Source organism: Vipera ursinii (assembly GCF_947247035.1).
Source record: "Vipera ursinii genome assembly, chromosome: 3".
Taxonomy (NCBI): Eukaryota; Metazoa; Chordata; class Lepidosauria; order Squamata; family Viperidae; genus Vipera; species Vipera ursinii.
This window is the reverse complement of record NC_139516.1, coordinates 165,374,969-165,394,615: the sequence shown is the minus strand read 5'-3', so window position 1 is coordinate 165,394,615 and position 19,647 is coordinate 165,374,969. Positions and strand designations below refer to the sequence as shown.

The 19,647-nt window shown below is 34.9% G+C and overlaps 1 protein-coding gene across 1 annotated transcript in view; it reads right to left on the bottom strand.

The window, feature by feature from the left end:
* Positions 1–19,647, bottom strand: part of COLEC12 (collectin subfamily member 12) — an 85,332-nt gene that overhangs the window by 23,693 nt on the left and 41,992 nt on the right. The window lies entirely within an intron of this gene.

The window sequence follows — 19,647 nt, the reverse complement described above, 5'->3', positions numbered from 1 at the left end:
GTAAATGTAAGTAAAATGAATGCAATATACCGTAAGTGAAACTGGGGAGGGCTTTAGTCCCTGACTGCTTTTGTTAGGTGGGAAAAGCTGTACAGTGAATTTCCCAGTGTTCATTAGTAGATTAAAAGTTCGTAAGACTATTCTATGCTCTTGAAGTGACCGTATTCTAAATTATGCAAAACCGAGTTTAATCTTAATTGCACTTTTATCTGTTCATATTAGTTTGGTTTGGGTCCTTCCTTATGTAATCTGAGCACACATCTTTAATGATGAGCTGCTTCGAAACCTTTGTCACCGGTTGAACATACCAGAGAGTCCGGGTCATTTCCGGATGCTGCACATTTCTCCCTGCTGACTTAAACAACCCTTAATAAATATCAGATGGGATACAATGAGCCTTCTTTCACTAGACACACTTTTCTGTTTCCTGGATTATTATAATGCAAGGTCTGTTTTTTCTTTGTCCCTGTTGGGAAGACATCTGGCTAAACAGACTGAGACTTAGTACAAAGGGTATATCCAGCTGATACATATGTTTTGGGGACCCCCTTTCTCCAGGAGCCAAGATGGTCACAAAAAAACCAGCTCGAAAGGCATCCGCCTGTTACTAGCCTTTGTAGTATTTGTTTTTCTTGGATTACATTCCAGTGACTGGAGACTTTGTTCTCAAATGGGGGTCTCCATCTGCAGATTTTTTGGGGGTAGGAAGACTGCAGATAAACAATTTTACTACTGAGGAATGAAAAAAATATTTTTGCCTTTTTTTTTTTAGTAAAACTCATCAGTAATTTCAAGAGCCTTTATTTGCATCTTTGAATGTCATCCTCTGTCTTTTTTTTCTTACTAAATAATTGCTAAGAGTTTTCCACCAAGCTATTTTTTTATTATCTTGGGTGAAAAATCTATTCTTGTTTTCCACAAAAGAAAAACTGAAGTAAAATTATCTAAAGTACTTTTGAAATGGGGCCCATCAATATGAAATGGTATGTTATCTGAAAATCTGAGAGAAAGAAACAGACAGACAGAGAGAAAGCTTTTACAAAATCTCTAGGGTGTAGAGCATGAAGAATAGACTTTCTATTTTGTAGACATTCTGCTAAAGCCAGAGGAAAAACCACACAACAAGAGCTCCTTAGCAAAAGTTAATTACTATAGAAGAGTGGTGGCGAACCTATGGCACGCATGCCAGAGGCGGCACTCAGAGCCCTCTCTGTGGGCATGCACGCTATTGCCCCAGCCCCGGCTCCCCCCGTAGCCCCCTTCTCACCAGCAGCACCTTCGGAGGAGAGTTGCCCCCAAGCGTGGCCCGTGTGGAACAGCACAGTCAAGGATATGGCAGCCAGCGGGGACAAGACTCCACCCTCACGCCCTGTCACGTAAAAATGATACTGTGGGGCACAGGTGGAGGGCATACCGCCATAGTGCGGCTGGGCTGCCTGGGCAATCTGCTGCAGCAGGTCATGGAGGTGGTGGGTGGCCCTGTGGGGGGGACGAGTGGGGGCAGGTTTTGGACACTCGGTCTCTAAAAGGTTTGCCATCACTGCTATAGAACCTTCCTGGAAGTGAATAATGGAAGTGAAACTAATAATTGTGAATGAATGAATTTTCTGTACAGCATAGCCATTTAGGTCTCTGAATTTCTATAGGACATGTGAAAGTATTAGTTCTAATTTTTCCCTTCAAAGAAAAGAGAAATATCTCTCACAGAATCATGAAATCATGAGATATGTGTCTTCATTAATCCCTTCTTTAGCATCAAACATAACAAAGAATCCACAACAGCCTTCATTATTCTCAACAAAGGGTTTCAACAAAGGAAATATTTTTGATTGTATGCAACGTACACAAAACAAGTAAAGATTGTCCTGAGCAGGGACAAGACAGGGATGTCCCCTGTCACCATTATTGTTTGTTTTAACATTGGAGATTTTATTGATTAAAATTCGGGAATCAATCAAAATAAAGGGAATAAAGATAAAGCAGAATGATTAAAGGTTAAGAGCATTTGCGGATGACTTGGTTGTTACATTATCTCAACCGACTCAATCGGTTATAGATTTGATGGAAATTATAACTCAATATGGGAAAGTTTCTGGTTTTAAGGTAAATAATAATAAGACCAAAATATTATCTAAAAATATGACCATGAACGAAAAGGAAATGTTAGTAAAATTGACAGGTTATGAAATAGTGAAAAAGGTTAAATATTTGGGAGTATATTTTACAGCTTCTAATGTTAAATTATATAAGAATAATTATGAGATGTTATGGTTAAAAGTACAAAAGGATTTAAATAATTGGAAAAAATTACAATTATCTTTGTTGGGGAAAATTGCAGCTGTTAAAATGAATGTTTTACCAAAGTTTCTCTTTTTGTTTCAAATGATACCTATTTTGAAAAAGGACGCTAATTTGGATGAATGGCAGAAGGGTATTAATAAATTTATTTGGGCGGGGGAAAAACCGAGAGTTAAACTTAAGATTTTACAAGACGCACGGGAAAGAGGAGGACTTAAGGTGCCTAATTTGAAATTATATTATGATGTGATGGTTTTAACATTGGTTAGTGATTGGCTTAATTTAACAAATAAAAGAATACTCTATCTTGAGGGATGGGATTTACTATATGGGTGGCATGCATATTTAATATATAACAAAAAAGTTGACAAGGTATTTAAATCTCATATTTTAAGAAGTGCTTTATTGCGTGTTTGGAAAAAGTATTATTATAAGTTGAATTATAAAATACCAATTTGGGGGATTCCTGGACATGCAATAGAGGGTGTATCTATGGGTGTGAATTTGGATACGATTTCTTATAAGGAATTACTTAGAATGGTAGGGAATGATTGGCAATTAAGGTCGTTAGCTGAGTTAAAACAAGAAAATATTGTACAGTCTTGGTTCCAGTATACTCAACTGCAAGCTAGGTGGAAGTTACATCAGAAGGTTGGTTTGACAGTGATGGATGAAAATTTGGTAAAACAGATTAAAGATCAAACTCGAGCGCATATAAAGAGAATTTATAATGCTTTAATAGAATTGGATTCGGAAATGGAATTAGTGAAAGATTGCATGGTAAAGTGGGCTCAAAATATTCAAGAACCTATCCCATTGGATGTATGGGAGGTAATTTGGGTTAGAAATGTAAAATTTACTCAAGCCCAAAATTTAAGAGAAAATTTTTATAAAATGTTTTATAGATGGCATTTGGATCGTAAAAAGCTGTCTTGTATGTATTCCAATTTACAGCCCAAATGTTGGAGATGTGGTAGTTTGGACGCTACTTATTTTCATATTTGGTGGACTTGTAGAAATATAAAAGCTTTTTGGATTAAAATTTGGTGGAACATTCAAAAGATTTTTAAGAGAAAGATAAAGTTTACCCCACAATTATTTTTATTGGGTGTTATTACAGATTGTGATACTAAAGAAATCAACTTGATGTTGAATTTGATAACAGCTGCAAGGTTATTGGTAGGGCAATATTGGAAGAAGGACTGCCTGCCTACTATAGAGGAATGGACGCTTAAAGTGTCAAATTTAGCAGAAATGGCTAAGATTTCTGCTTATCTGAAGGATCATTCACAAGAAAGATACATTTCGGTTTGGAGAAGATGGATAGATTATATTCAGAAAAAATATGGGACTAAAAAGTTCCATTTAGCTTATGAGTAAATTTTAGATTGTTATAATTTATTATAATGGCATTTTCCTTTCTCTTTTCTTTTTTATTATTAGTTTTCATTATACGGTATTACTATTGTATTAGTATAATTTGGATACTTTTAGATTGCTTGTAATTATGTTATAGGGGAGTTAAAGTGCATTATGTATTTGATTATTTATATAGTTGCTTAATGTTAGATTATGATTATTATATATTTGTAACCCTGTAATCAGCTTTGGAAAGTGGGGGAGGGGGAGGGGAGGTTTAGGGGTGGGTTGGGGATGGGATAATATTGTAACTTTTACAAAACTTTTCAATAAAAAAAAAGATTGTCCTGAGCAGAGTGCAGCTCCTGGTGACTATTAAGGAAACAGCCAAGCAGTTTTCTTGGCAACTGTATGGAAGCTTGCCACTGCTTTTTTCAGGATATTTTTTCAGCTTCAATCTAGCCAACAAGCTTTTTCATAAAGAGGTAAAGAATCCTCATTATTCAGCTTGATTATAATCTCTCAATTGTTTTTATAACCCAATCACTTAGTTTATGGCTTTGTTTTTGCTCACGGCAGGCTCGGAGATTCAGAATGAATTGTTAAAAATTTGAATTACACACTTCAATAGGCATGGACCTGTAATTAAATGGAACGATGTCATGCTGTGATTAATGACAAAATACAATATTTTAACTGACAAGAAAAAGAAGACAGGTGCAAAAGGGGAAAATAAATACATGCAAACAAGCAAGAATTTTTCTCTGTGCATATTTGAAGTGAAAGAACCTGAAATGTGCTTTTGGTTCATTTTCTGGCAAATATGTTTCAGCAATATATCTGGCCATAAAATGGACTAAGACTCTTTAATTGCTGGAGCTTATTTTCCTCATTGTCTTCTACTTGCTGAATTAGTCTGAATGTCTTATAAAGACTTTTTAAAAAGTAATTACAAGCAAAGAAAGTGAAGTAAATACACAACAATTAGCAAATTCACACATCTTCCCAGTACATATAGAAAGAGGTAGGTTTTTGAGACCAAAAAAAGTTTGAAAGATAAGCTTTTGCTATACCATCTTTTTTATTTTAAAAAATACCAATACTGTATTCTTGAAAAGCAAACTTCATTAATTAATAGAATCATAGGAGTCCACAGGATATGACCAAACACATCAAAATGATGGTCACAATGATGCAGTAGAAACACCACCCATTTTTAAAGGTGCATCACACACACAACACAAATACCCAAAACAACAGTACTGCAGCTGTCATCTTGATTTTTTTTTTTTAACACACCCTGAAAATACTCTTGTAATGGGAGATACGTGGATGGAACCCAGCACCTTTTCACGAAAAAAACCCTGTGCTTATGACATAAATTACTGTTCTTCTGTCATCAAAGATTTCATGACGAATAATATATTTTAACAGATTTAAATTTTGCTTACTAGACTCATTGTATTAAGTTGTTGGCTTTTTTAAACTAAAATCTTATTCATATCATTAGCATACGAACATTTTCCTTAGAAACAGAAATATAAACATGTGTTAGTGTTTGCCCAAAGTATTGCTGAATACTAGATATGTTTAACTCATTTCATTCAAACAAATGGCTGTGGCACAGCTATCAGAAAGGGTGTAACAGGCATGGCCACATAACAAAAAATATTATACACCTTTTCTTCATCCACATTTCATGATGCTTACCCTGGCATTTTACGGTTTTTCTGTTCTCTCAGAATGTGGACTTTTCCAAATAACAGGTCAATCTATTATGACCCATAAAAAGTCAATCATTGTGACTTTAACTTTACCTCTAATTAATTTACATTCTAAACTTAGAGGGAAATTCTCCCTAAATAGTCACCTAAAATTCTTTCTGTCATTTAAGTTAATATTTCAATTTTGAGGCTGTTTGACCCCACAGTGGGGCGACTTACAATTAAAAGAAAATTAACAGGAATACAGCATCTATCAAAAAAAAAGAGAATACAAGAGACAAACACAAATTCGTCCTTTGATTATTTATCTTAAAACCTGCCAATATACCCAAGTCATTTAATGTTCCAATAATGCTTCAACACCCTCTAGTGGATTTTCTAAAATTAACACCAAATCTTCGACAAATGCACCTAATTTATAAGAATATCAGTGCAGTTTGTTTTTCATTATGTTCTAAGTATTCTGGAATATTCAAAATATTTCTAATGTTATCTTATAGTTATAGTTTAGACAAAAATCCACATTGATCTTCATGAGTAAATCCCATAAAATTATTTTAAGCCTTTCAGCCAAAATCGTGGTAAACGGTTTCTAACCTTTATTCAATAACAATATTGGTTGATGGTCTCTTGTTAAAATAAAATTTATTTTTTATTTTATTTATTTTTAATTCCATTTATATCCCGCCCTTCTCCGAAGACTCAGGGCGGCTTACAAGCTTAGCAGTAGCCTTCATTCTATGTATATGCCTGCTTATTAGGGCTTTCACACACACCCCAAGCAGCATTATTACAAAGTCAGCTTATTGCCCCCAACAATCTGGGTCCTCATTTTACCTACCTCGGAAGGATGGAAGGCTGAGTCAACCTTGAGCCTGGTGGGATGCGAACCTGCACTAATTGCAGGCAGCTGGTGTTACTTAAGGAGGCATTAGCCCACTGCTCCACCAAAATCTTGTCCATCTTTAGTATTAATGTTATATTAACAGGAATCTTTCTATTCTGCAAAACTATATTCATCTTTTGTTGTAAAGGCTTTAAAATCTCATCTTCAGACTTCTGGTTTTGCGTCGTGAGACAGCTGAGGGATTGCGGAGCTCCACACCGTACAGCTGATTTTGCCCTGCCTGGGGACACTAAATGGGTCTAAAGTCACCCCGGAGAGGCGACAAAGAAGGCTCCATTGATCACGGAAAGACAGTAGTAAATCCATTTGATCTGGGGGAAGCCCTCCAACTTGAAAGGAGAAAGGCTAGCTGCACTCCGGTGACTAGCCCAAGCTACTGGCATCCGAAGTCCAAAAGCACCAACTAAGAACAACTGTGAACAGCGTGTTGGAGCTGGGTGAAAATATTGATCTTCTCTTCTCTATTTTGAAACTTATTTCCTGGAAAAGATCCCCAAGAAGCCAAAAATCCTCTAAAAGTGAGAAGGAAGGGGGACTATAACTCCACCCTTCCATAGATAGAAGCGGCGATTTAATTTTTATGGGGGACAAAAATACCTTGAAATGGACTAATGTAAAGCTATAATCTGTATAAAACTGAAAACTATGAAAATTGTTAAGATTTTCCATTTAAAAGTATATTGATGAAATTATAAGAAAATAAACTTTTCATTTTAGAAGTTGGAAAATAAACAGCTACTGATATATAGTGGTGGAACAAAGTATAGAACTACAGCTTCCCTGCCTCAGAAATTGGCAAGATGCCCACAAACAGAGCACAATTCATCCCTTTGATCCTCAATGATTCTTAGCTCAACAGAGAACAGCTGGGAATAGAGGGGAAAAAATACACTGGGCTATCTATTGCAGAATGAGAAACACAATTGCTATGAAAACTGCTGACCTTCTTGGATTATAAATACTTACTGAGCTGTGATATTTAAGTTTAAGAATCATTTGCAGAGAAAGAAAAACATTGACTTTTTGGCTATTCTTCTAGGAATTGTTTTTAAATGGTTGAACATTTTGGACTGTTCATAAAGATAAGAAACATATAAGACTATAGTGTTTGGAATTTAAGACTGGTTTGGTTTGATGAAAATGGAGGTTGCATATACAACTAAAAGTGGTAAGAAACCACATGCAATATTCTTTTCTAAAATCCCCAGTCTGGAACATCAGAGATTGTACGAGTAATACCTCAAGACAAGACAAATACTTTCCAGGAGAAAATGTATGCTATGCTGCAACTAATCCAAATGACAATTGCTTCAAATCATAATGAGATTAAAAATAATTTTGATATAAATGAACACAATTAAAATTATCAGAAAATGGTGACAAAGAATGAATAAATAAATAGAATAATAGAACAAAAACCAGAGGAAAGTGATCTAAAGATGGAGGCCACAAATGAAGAAAATTACAGCTTAACAAAAACAAAGAAAAATCTGCAAGATTTTGCAATAATATTGGAAATGGAAAACACTTTATCTTTCAGAGCTTCAAAACAAACCTGAAGATAAGAAAGAAGACCTAATAAAATGGACAATACAGCTGTCAGGAGAACCACTAGAGTTTGAGAGACAAAAAATGAAAACAGAAGTCAAGGGAGAAGGAAAGTAGAAGCTTCTTAGCAAATATAAATGGGTGAAATTGCTCCTCAAAAGCACTTTACTCAATTTGTCTTTCCCATACTTAACAATATCTATAAAAATACAGGAAGAATTCCTTGGCAAGCTGAATACACCGACTTGGAAAGCTGCTAAGCAAAAGAAGAAGGTGAGAGCCAGACTCAAGAGAGATGATTTGACCTACCAGATGGAGTACTACATGACTAAATACTTCTTTGAATATGGTTAAAAGAACAGTTAAATTCTGGATATGAGTGGGTTCTATAGTAAGAGAGATGTGATTCCTAAGTAGTATAGAGTAGAGCCTTGGTGGAGCAGTGGGCTAATGCCTCCTTAAGTAACACCAGCTGCCTGCAATTAGTGCAGGTTCGCATCCCACCAGGCTCAAGGTTGACTCAGCCTTCCATCCTTCCGAGGTAGGTAAAATGAGGACCCAGATTGTTGGGGGCAATTAAGCTGACTTTGTAATAATGCCGCTTGAGGGGTGTATGAAAGCCCTAATAAGCAGGCATATACATAGAATGAAGGCTACTGCTAAGCTTGTAAGCTGCCCTGAGTCTTCGGAGAAGGGCGGGATATAAATGGAATAAAAATAAAAATAAATAAAAATAAAAATATAGTATTTTTTATGATATGGGAAATGTAAAAATAACAGGATGATTTAAATGAACAAAATATTTTGGATATTCAAATGTAATCAACTTGGAGAAAATTATAACTGATAAGAAATATTTTGAATACTGAAGGGATACTAAGCTTAAATAAGAACAGGCAAGAGCAAGTCTCAAGAGAGATGACTTGACATAACAGATGGAGTATCATATGACCAAACATTTGTCTGAATATGGTTAAAAGAATAGTAAAAGTTTGGCTATTAAGGGTTTTATAGTAAGAGAGATGTGATTTATAAGTAGTATAGTATTTTTTTAATGATATGGGAAATGTAATAATATTGGGATGATTTAAATGTATGAAATGTTTTGGATATTTAAATGTAATCAATTTTGAGAAAATTATAAATGACAAGAAATGTTTTGAATATTGAGGGGAAACTAAGCTTAAATAAGACTTCTGAAAACAGGATTTATAGCAATTTACATAAGATGATTTTTTGCAAATGCAACTGTAAAATAAGCTGATTAGAAAAGATGTTACATATTGATGTCATTGTTAAATACTAGAAAAATGTTTATATTCAACTTTGTATGTATTGAAAATACTAAGAACTATATCTGCTCAATATTGGTAAAAGGAGAATACTATTGGGATAAGAGAAGACCAAGGAAAGGTATTTCTAGTAGGTATGTTGATTATGAAAGCATAGAAATTAACTATTATTGATTGTTGTTAAATAATGCAGTGTCCAATGTGGAATCCTCATCAGTGTCTTGTATCTGTTCTGGCATTTGTTTAGTTTCATCTATCACTGTCATTTCCCATTGTGCCTCCTCCAGTTCTTCTATAACCTAAATCTATAACCTAATCGATGTTGTTTAAAAGTAAAAATTACCCCTTCCAACTTGTCCCACCTAAATGAAATGTTATTCTATTTACATTTATCAGAAAAAAACTACTGTGCAATATTCTAACTGGGATTTTCTTAAGTACAGTTGCAGCTGTAACATCAATCCTCAGTGAACTATTAAAATGCTGCTTTACAACTTGGCCTTTTTCTTGCCAAAGTGCATGAGGACATCCCTTGGAACAGGGGATCCTTAATTTTGTAAAATATGTTGGGATAATGATTTAAAGCCTAAGCAGCTTATGTAATGATGTAATATAAGGTGGATGATGCAATGATAGGAATGACTCAGCAGGTGTGTGTATCCCTTTAAGAGTCTGAGTATAAAAGGGAAGGCTTTGCTGGAGTCTTTCTCTCTTGTCTGTTTCCTGCTGTAATTGCTATGTATTGGAGTTTGCTGTATTACCACATGTATATATTTTGTTCCCTGTGTATATTTGTAGATAGTGTGTAATATAAACCACCATTTAATACGAACCGCTGTTTACTGTATTTACTCCTGGGATACCTCAGTGCAATAAGACTGTGCATGCTCTGACAGACCTTATCAATTTCTATATCAGTATCACATTCCTCCCAATCCAGAAAATTACAGAGATTTAACAAGTCTTTTCTCTAATAGACTCTCCATGTGTTTTTCTGGAATTGCTCTAAATCTTAAGCAAAATCCCTTTTCTCTCATCCAATAATGCCAAATTGTCCAAATCCTCCTCTGTTTCTCTATTTATAACCTCTGTCTTACTTTCCAAAACTTCTATTCAAAATTTGTTTTTAAGTCTGAGACAGATTTAATGGATTCTTCGGTTTTCTTAAGTTCTTCTTTCAGATCTTTTTTCATCCTTGCAAATCCCTCCATTTCCTTTTTAACTGCTGCAGTCATTTTTTTTACCAAATTGCGGGATGGTTGGTGGTCTCAAGGCTTAGTGGTTTTCCTTACAGATGCTTTATTACCAAACTAGGTAACATCACCAGTGCTACCAAATTGCTTTTGGTAATGCTTTTACCAAATTCTTCAGACCTTTCCCTCCTCTCTTTAATTTCAAAAAGAAGCCACTCACCAAGAGTTTTTGATTTCAATGCCATTAGGAATATCTATTTTTGACTGTAAAGCAATTAAATCATAAAGTGATTAAGAACATGAGGCTTTTGCCAATTCAATTTTCATGAATGCCCCACAGCAGTTTAGGGTGCATTGCAAATCCTTTAGCTCTCAAGCTAACTCACCGCCCTGAGTCCTTCGGGAGAAGGGTGGTATAGAAATTCAATTATTTATAAATAAATAAATAAACAAACAAACAAATAAATAAACTGAACCATAATCATTTACAGATAAGCCACAAGAAAGTAAATTCCTGAAGACTCCTTGCAAGGAACAGGGAGTGCAAGTAGCATCCTCCAGCTTCTCTTTCCTCCAGAGAAATTTCTATCAGCCAGAACTCTGGGTGTATCTTTTTAAAGAAATCAATACTTAAGAATTTTATATTCCACTTTTTCTCTCCTATTTTAAAGAAACAGTGCTCTGTGAAAATAGATTTCATTTTAAATCTATTGCAAAAAAGAGAAGTTTTCAAATTTAAAAGGTTTGAATGGCTGCCCATCTTAAAGATAACTCTGGGCAGCTCACACATTGCCCCTCAAGAGTTAATATCTGGAAATTAGAAAATGATCATGTGATCAGAGTCCTCCTCATACTATGTGTATTACAATACCACTTGAACTATAACAATTATTTCAAATGTGAATATACAAATAGACCCATATTGTAGCAATATGTATAAAAATAACATTCCCTCCAAATTCCACCCAACAATTGGCTGTTATAGTGACAGCATTAAACACTCCAATTAATCTTTGCCAATAAAACCATTTAATAATTTCAGTGACCATGACTTGGAGCACACATATCTTCCCAGTGATATGTGTGTATTTAGCTAGAAGTCTCAAATTCAATATAGGGAAAAAAGATGACTGGCCATTGATCGTGTATAAAAGGCGATGTACAAAAGCCTTTTGCCATGTACAAAAGGCTACGGTAGAAGGAACTCTGCTTTTGGCTACCTAACCTCAGATGCTTGTGAATTAAACTCCTCACTTCGTGGATGGAAGTAGAAGATCTCCCCCTTCTCTTCCTCTCACAAATGTTATTTAAAGGCATAAGAATTGATAAGCTGCAATTCACTTCATCAGGTGAATAGAGTGGCTTGAGCAATGTAAAAAAGTATTAGTTGTGAATGAAAGATTAGATATTGATATAGATAGACAGACAGACAATTATGAAACTTTGTGTTTTGTTCCTTTTGTTTTTTATTATTTTAAACACAGTAACATTTTTAAAAAATAAAATAAAATATGTTAGTTGGAAATAGTGCCATGAAACTTCTCCTATTTTGGGAGGGAGGGGTACCATAAAGTAACACATGTCTTCTACAACATCAGCTTTTCAAAAAATTATCTTCTCACTGGGAGGAGACTAGTTGAGAAGCAATCTCAAGAGAAGGTGGAAGAAAAAATTCAAAATTGATTGTACTTCTGGAGGTTATTAGATTTATTGACTAATATTTATTATATTGTTGAATATTATATTTCATGTACTTCAGATGCAATCAGGGTTTTACTCTCATACTAGAAATTATTGGGTAAACTTTCTGATCACACTTATTTTTCATAGTATTTTTTGGTTTTGCCTAACCATACCAAACTTTCAGGTTATAGAACAATGCAAACAAGTTGTAAACCAGCATTTTCCTTATTAGTACACAATGAGTACTGGTTTCCTGTTGCAGCAAGGCATATTTGCTTAGAGTTTAAAATGCACTTTCTAGTAAATCATTTCTAGTACTGCAGAATCACACACAATTTCTTTTCTACCTGATAGAGTATAAACAACCCATTGTCTAGAAAATAAATAAAAATAAATAGAAAATAAATGCTACTTTGCATCTAGGATCGATTTTAAGCATTAACTTACAGCCAAAGTCATTTGGAATTGATTTCTACTTGGTAGCACTGACAACATGCTGTTAAAGAATTATTACAACATTGACCTTTTATATCAAGACTCTTACAATGTGATTGACAGGTTGACAGATCACTGGTGGTCTGTAAGAGTCTACCAAGAGTCTACTAGAGTTCCCCACAGGTTTGGACTACAGTCCACTTACCACCTCATTTCCTATCTTCCTGGTTGGCAAGAATGAATAGGCGGCTGTAAAGTGGTTACCAATCACAAATGGTAATAAAAATAGCAACATAAACATTAACATTAAGTATACTGACAGAAGAACAGGCTTTAGATGAGGATATTTACTGAGTTTGCATGTGTTGTGCAACATGGAACGTATTTTTAAAGAAGCAACTCATAAAAAAGGAAATGTGATAATTATGCAAAAATAGAATTTATCAAGTTGGAGATCTACTTGTCCCTAAACCCCTTATTTCTAAATTCATTCTTGACCAGCAAATTTATTATATGCCATGACTACATGGCAGTCCAAAATAATTATCAAAGAATAATTTAGGGAAGTTTAATTAAACAGTCCCTGCATTTTCTGAATATTTATTTAGTAGTTCCCAATGTGAAAAACACAATGGGTGGAGACGTTGCAGTTTACAGGATGTTAATCAACAGTATTTTGTGAGACAGCACAGCACAAATGTAAAAAGTAAATACTCTTTGGTCAGCATAACTGAGGAAGTTTGTTTAAGTAAAATTACAAAAAAATGTTTTAAAAGTTTGATGAGAATGGAAAGGAATTTCTGCCTTTTAAAATGTACTGAATTATGGAATTTAATTCTTTTTCATATTTAATTCCTCTTGATAGTTTACATATAATGTTAAAATGCTTCAATAGATAGGGAAGGACCAACTTTTTGCATGAAATAAAATGCCCTTTCAAAACTTTATGAGATTGGATAAAAGCAAACTCATATTTATACATTTTTGAATCTGTACATCTTTAGAAAAAGGGAGGTTTTTTTAATATGCTTCCTTTATCCTAATGCTTACCTAAGTGCCCCAAACAGCTATAACTGGGAATTATACCATGCCTACTCAAATCAGACCCAACTACTGCACTTTCCTGCCTCCTTTTTTAAAAAAAGCACACTTCACATCTGCTTGTTATCAGTAGCTATCTCACAGCATGCTTCTGAATCATTTTGCAAACTCAAACCACATGCTAAGCCTGCTGAGGAATTAGCCATGACTGGGCTATTTACAGGACCCCTGTGACCTGAAACAACACCAGATGAAGGAGAAAAACTGTCCAGAATTTTCTTTCACTGTCACATTTAATTACTTCTCAGCTTTTAAATTTTCTCTCTCTCACTCACTCTGTGTATATGTTGAGTATCAGGGTCTGTAAAATTATGCCATAAAACTGCAGAGAGTTTCTCTGCCATGCAGTCATTAAATACAATTCAGGAAGCTTGTCAGTCGTTCCTACGGCCTTCTGTTCAGATGGCTAAGCTCTTAAAAGCCATGAATTAATTCTACCTTACATTTCTCTTGGCCTGAAATGGCAGGTGGGTCCAAAATACGTTTTTTCACATACCTATCAATTTCAAAAATAATTCCATTAAAATAGTCATTCTCCCAACAGACAAGATGGCCATGTTATTTTAGTATATACACTATATAGTTAAAAAGTCAGATTTGTATCATATTGGAAAATTTACACTGTCACTGGAGCATCATCAAATACAAACTCTGTGTGGATATACACAGATGAGAAAATCCACTCTCAAAAATACAAATCTCCTCTTTGTGTGAATTTACTCCACCTAAAAATAGAGTAGCAAAAAGTTTTGTCAATTTCCATTGGATAACTTAGACATTATCAATTAAGGCAAATATATGTGTCTCAGGATGTCACCGACCCAGATTAGATCCTGCATTATCAATTACAGCAATATACAATTTCATTCTGAATCTCTAGTATTGAACAAGCAGGAAAGGAAACAATTGTACTAGGAAAGACATAATCAATATATATCAAGATATTTCGAATAAACAGAGGACTATTTGGATAATTAAGTAAGTGTAAGCAGTATTCATTTTCAAAATAAAAGAAGGTTATGGTTATTAAATCCTAACAAAGGAGAAAGAGGAAGTATTAATTATAAAATAGTGGCCCTAAAAAGCCCCCAAGTTTCCCAATACCTACTAGATTGTCTTGGTTGCAATTAATTTCATCAAGATCAATTAGGAAGGTGGATTTAACTCCTACAGATTTTACTAATTTGTTGAACTGTCTCACAATATTCTATTGGAGTACACAGACAAGTCAGTCTCTACAAAGGCTGGGTATCACTTTCTATAAAATTAAGAAATATTGAAGGGAAAAAAGGATGAGAAGAAAAAAGAAGACAAGAGAGATTGAAAAAGAAAGAAGCTCACAAACATCAAACAAGGAAACCTAAAGTAACTCTTTCTATCCATCTTCTTTGCATCTAACATCTTCTGAAACTCCAGACCTTATTCAAGTCACTAGCAAATAACTAGTTGGCTAGGCTGATTGTACTGATTTTAAGAATTCTGTTGATGTATTCTGTTGTGTCCTCTGTATTTTCTGTTTCTCAATATACTCCTTTAGTTGATATAGATAATAAATTATAGATAGACAGACCGATATGTCTTTGTTGGTTTTATAAAAGAATTTCTCATTAAAACCTTCCTCAAGTATATAACTATCTGATTAAATAGCAACCTCTTACATTTTGGAACTAACAAAGGATAGTTACCGTAAGTTCTGTATTTCTGGGCTTTGAGTAGAAAATCCCAAAGTACTATCCTTTCGACTTTCCTAAATTTTGGTTTGAAAGCAAAGTTATGGGCAATGGACTAGGAACTAAGGTGGAGTGATTGCCAAAGGGTTCCACCTGACTGTCAGAAGTCTGCCATAATTATCTTTTATTGGAACTCCTGGGAAAAAATAAGCTGCCAGGAAAATTTTAAATCCTCTTCTCTTTCACTCTGTAACAAGTTATATCTCAATGATGCCTTAATTATTGTGACTTTGCTATGTGTTCTAGAACCTTGTACACTTGCAAAACAACCTGTTGTGGTTTGCAGTTGATACATTTTAAAATCTTGTGTCACTGGACTAGAGCCATTCTATCACAGAGTTTCAGGTCTCTGTGTAAAAATGATTTCAGCTGTCATATTTAGCCTGATTCCACACATTGTCTCTATTATGTCACTTAGATCTACTTATTCTTAAATAAGACAATATCAATTATTACATTCGTGCAGAAAGAAACAGTTAAGCCCATTTGGATTACTTCCAGATTAATCTTAGGCTAACATGATCAAATGCCCCCACTTTAATCTTTAATTAAAAGACAATCTTTTTAGCCTTAAGGAAATCTGAACTTCAGTAAATCTTTTTTTTTTTAATTGAAAAGTTTTACAATACAGTTTTCCTTTAAAGAACCCCTCCTTCCCCCACCCTCCTCCCCCCCCTACCTCCCCCCTACCTCCCCCCTCCCTCCCTCCCTCCTCACCCCCCTACCTCCCCCCCTCCCCCCTCCCCCCCGACTTCCCAGAGCTAAATACAAGGTATATATATATAAAAAAGCAATCATAAACAACCATATACTAACAATTACAAGTTCTAAAATCCATTACTCTCTAGCTTGTATAGGATAAAACAATCCTTAGCAATATTAAATATATATAAGAAACTAAAATAGAAAAAAGAGAAAACAAAGCGAAGGAAGACTTATTCGAATGCTACGTAAAACTTCTTAACCCTATACTTGTTCTGGATAAACTCAATCCATTTTCTCCATTCCATAATATAATGTTCTTGCGAATGATCTTTCAAATAGGCCGAAATCTTCGCCATCTCTGCCAGGTCGGAAACCTTTAAAATCCACTCTTGTATAGTCGGCAGTTCCTCTTTCTTCCAATATTGACCTATCAAAAGTCTTGCTGCCGTGACTAAGTTCAACATCAGCTTAGAGTCCACCACTGTGGCGTCAACAATTATTCCCAACAAAAAAAATTGTGGGCAAAATTTTATCCTCCGTTTAAAAACCTTCTGCATATTCCACCAGACTTTTATCCAAAAAGCCTTAACTTTTTTACATGTCCACCATATATGAAAATATGTTGCATCTTCATCACCGCACCTCCAACATTTAGGCTGGTAATTCGGATACATACTTGCAAGCTTTTTAGGATCTAAATGCCATCTATAAAACATTTTATAAAAGTTCTCTCTTAGATTTTGAGCTTGAGTAAATTTTACATTCCTCACCCAAATCTTTTCCCACGTGTCCATTGTAATAACTTCCTGAATGTTTTGGGCCCATTTTATCATGCAATCCTTAACCAGCTCCGTTTCTGAATCGATCTCTATCAATGCAAGATATATCCGTTTAATATGTGCTGGTCCCTGATTTCTAATTTGCTTTATCAAATTTTCATCAGTCATTACAAATCCATTTTTCTGGTCTTCTTTCCACCTGGCCCGTAACTGAATATATTGAAACCAAGTTTGAACAACCTTCTCTTCTCGCAAGAAATTATATGATTTCAGGCACCAAACATTCCTTTCCAAACTTAAAATTTCCTTGTATGTAGTCTCATCGTGTTTGAAGCCAGCATGTATATTTTCTATTGCGTGTTTTGGAATTGCCCACAATGGTATCTTGCTGCTTAACTTGTATCTGTACTTCTTCCAAACTCTCAGCAGTGCCTGTCTTAAAATATGCATCCTAAACACAGAATCTACCTTCTTGTCATACAACAAATATGCATGCCAGCCAAACAACAAATCATGGCCCTCAAGATTTAATAACCTCGGTTGCGTCAAATTAATCCAATCGCTTATTCCTACTAATGCAGCAGCTTCATAATATAATTTAAGATTTGGCAATTTAAGGCCACCTCTCTCACGAGTATCCTGCATAATCTTAAGTTTAACTCGTGGCTTTTTCCCTGCCCACACAAATTTATTGATACCACGCTGCCATTCCTCCAGATTAGAATCTTTCTTAAGAATCGGTATCATTTGAAATAAAAATAAAAATTTGGGCAGGACATTCATTTTCACTGCTGCAATCCGTCCCAACAAAGACAATTGCAATTTTTCCCAACTCTCCAATTCTTTTTGAATTTTCCCCCATAGTTTTTCATAATTATTTTTATATAGCTTTGTATTAGAGGGCGACAAAGTCACCCCCAAATATTTAACCCTTTTAACAATCTCAAATCCAGTTAATCCTTCTAAAAGAGCCTTCTGTGAAACTGTCATATTTCTAGCCAAAATTTTAGTTTTCTGTATATTTACTTTAAATCCAGAAACCTTCCCATATTGTGTTATTATCTCCATCAGGTCCACAACAGAGTTCTCTGGCTGGGTCACTGTAACAACCAGATCATCTGCAAATGCTCTCAATCTGTAGTCCTGATCTCCGACTTGTATCCCCTTAATTTTTTCCGAGTTCCGAATCTTAACCAATAATATCTCTAATGTTAACACAAATAACAAGGGCGATAGCGGACACCCTTGCCTTGTGCCCTTCTCAATATTACATGCTGTTGTCAGGCTATTGTTAACTATGATTCGGGCAGTTTGTTTTTGATATAACGCCCTAATCGGTTGTAGGAATTTTTCCCCAAAATCCATTTTATCTAAAACTTTCAACAAAAATTGCCAATTCAATTGATCAAAAGCCTTTTCAGCATCTAAAAAGATTAGCGCTGCAGAGATCTGGTTGTGCCTTTCCAAAAACTCTAACACATCAACTATATGTCTCACGTTATTTTTCATTTGTCTACCACTAATAAACCCCGTTTGATCCCCATGAACCACCTGTTGTAGAACCCTCATCAGTCTATTAGCCAAAACCTTAGCAAATATCTTATAATCTGTATCAGTAAATCTTTTTCATCATCACAAAATGCCAGTTTCAAAACAAAATGAACTAATATTGGTTTTATTCTATTTTTATATTGTGGTTTTTTTTCTAATTTACACAGGAAGAATATGGTCTCTGACTTCTTAACCAATATAGCAAGAATTGGCAGCCTGTTGCCAGCTTTGCTGGACTATAACTCCTATCAGTCTCAAAAAATACAACTATAGTAAGCAATGCTGGTAGTTGCACTCAGCAACATCTGGATGGACAAATGTCTTCCTTCCATAGCCTATAACTAATAAATTATGAATCGGTATAATCTAGAAACAAGCTCTAGACCAGAATGGGAATGATGTAACTTTCAGGTGCTGCTGATATATTACCCCCACAGCTTTCAACTCCATTAGATCTGATGTATGACTTACAATGGTTTTAACCCCACTGTGGACTTAATCTTGATCCAACCCCACTGTGCTTGTTATTTGCATCAGGAGAAAAATTTCTACTGACTTCTTTTCCTCCAGTGGAAAAATCAGGTATAATATCTCAGTCTAAATCAAGACCATAACAGAAATTTGGAAGAAAGGATTATTGTATTGTATTGTATTATTATATCTTTACACTCATTCCTTTGTTTTTACAAGCCATTCATATAATTGCTAATTGTCTGAATGGTGCTTCATTAATCTGAATATGATAGAGCAGACTGAATCCTGAGAGTACCTCATGTATCTTTTAAAACTTTTTTTTAAAAATTTACTCTTGGACCTGTTAATTAATACAGAAGACAGATCTTTCCCCTGCTGGATTATTTTAAATGATTTTACAGTTCATTCCAGAATGCTTTGCCATAGCCTATGGAATTGAAGCAAGGAGAACAAAGAACTAACCAGCCACTGGTTCTTTGCCTAAGAGTCCCTAACCAACAGACTGTAACTGCAAAGATATCTGAATATCCTTGCCAGTCTCTAATCTTGAGGCTTTCTTTGCTTGCTTTCAATGATCCCAATGAATGTAGGGAAAGATTACAAAAGACAAAAAAACCCAACCCAATAAAAAAGGAGAGGCTATGTTTGCTACTTTGCATGCTACAGTATATTGAAGGCAATAACAAACATTAATGAGCAACACCATAGTGGTGTTTGTCTGAAATGCCATGGCATAGTTTAAGGCCATCAATCTGGTAACAATGAATTGCAAATGCATGAATATCTATGTGAAATCAATCAATTTAGGAGCCATAGCTTTTTGTTTTCACTATATTGGTAGCAATACCATTGATTCAGCAGAATATTT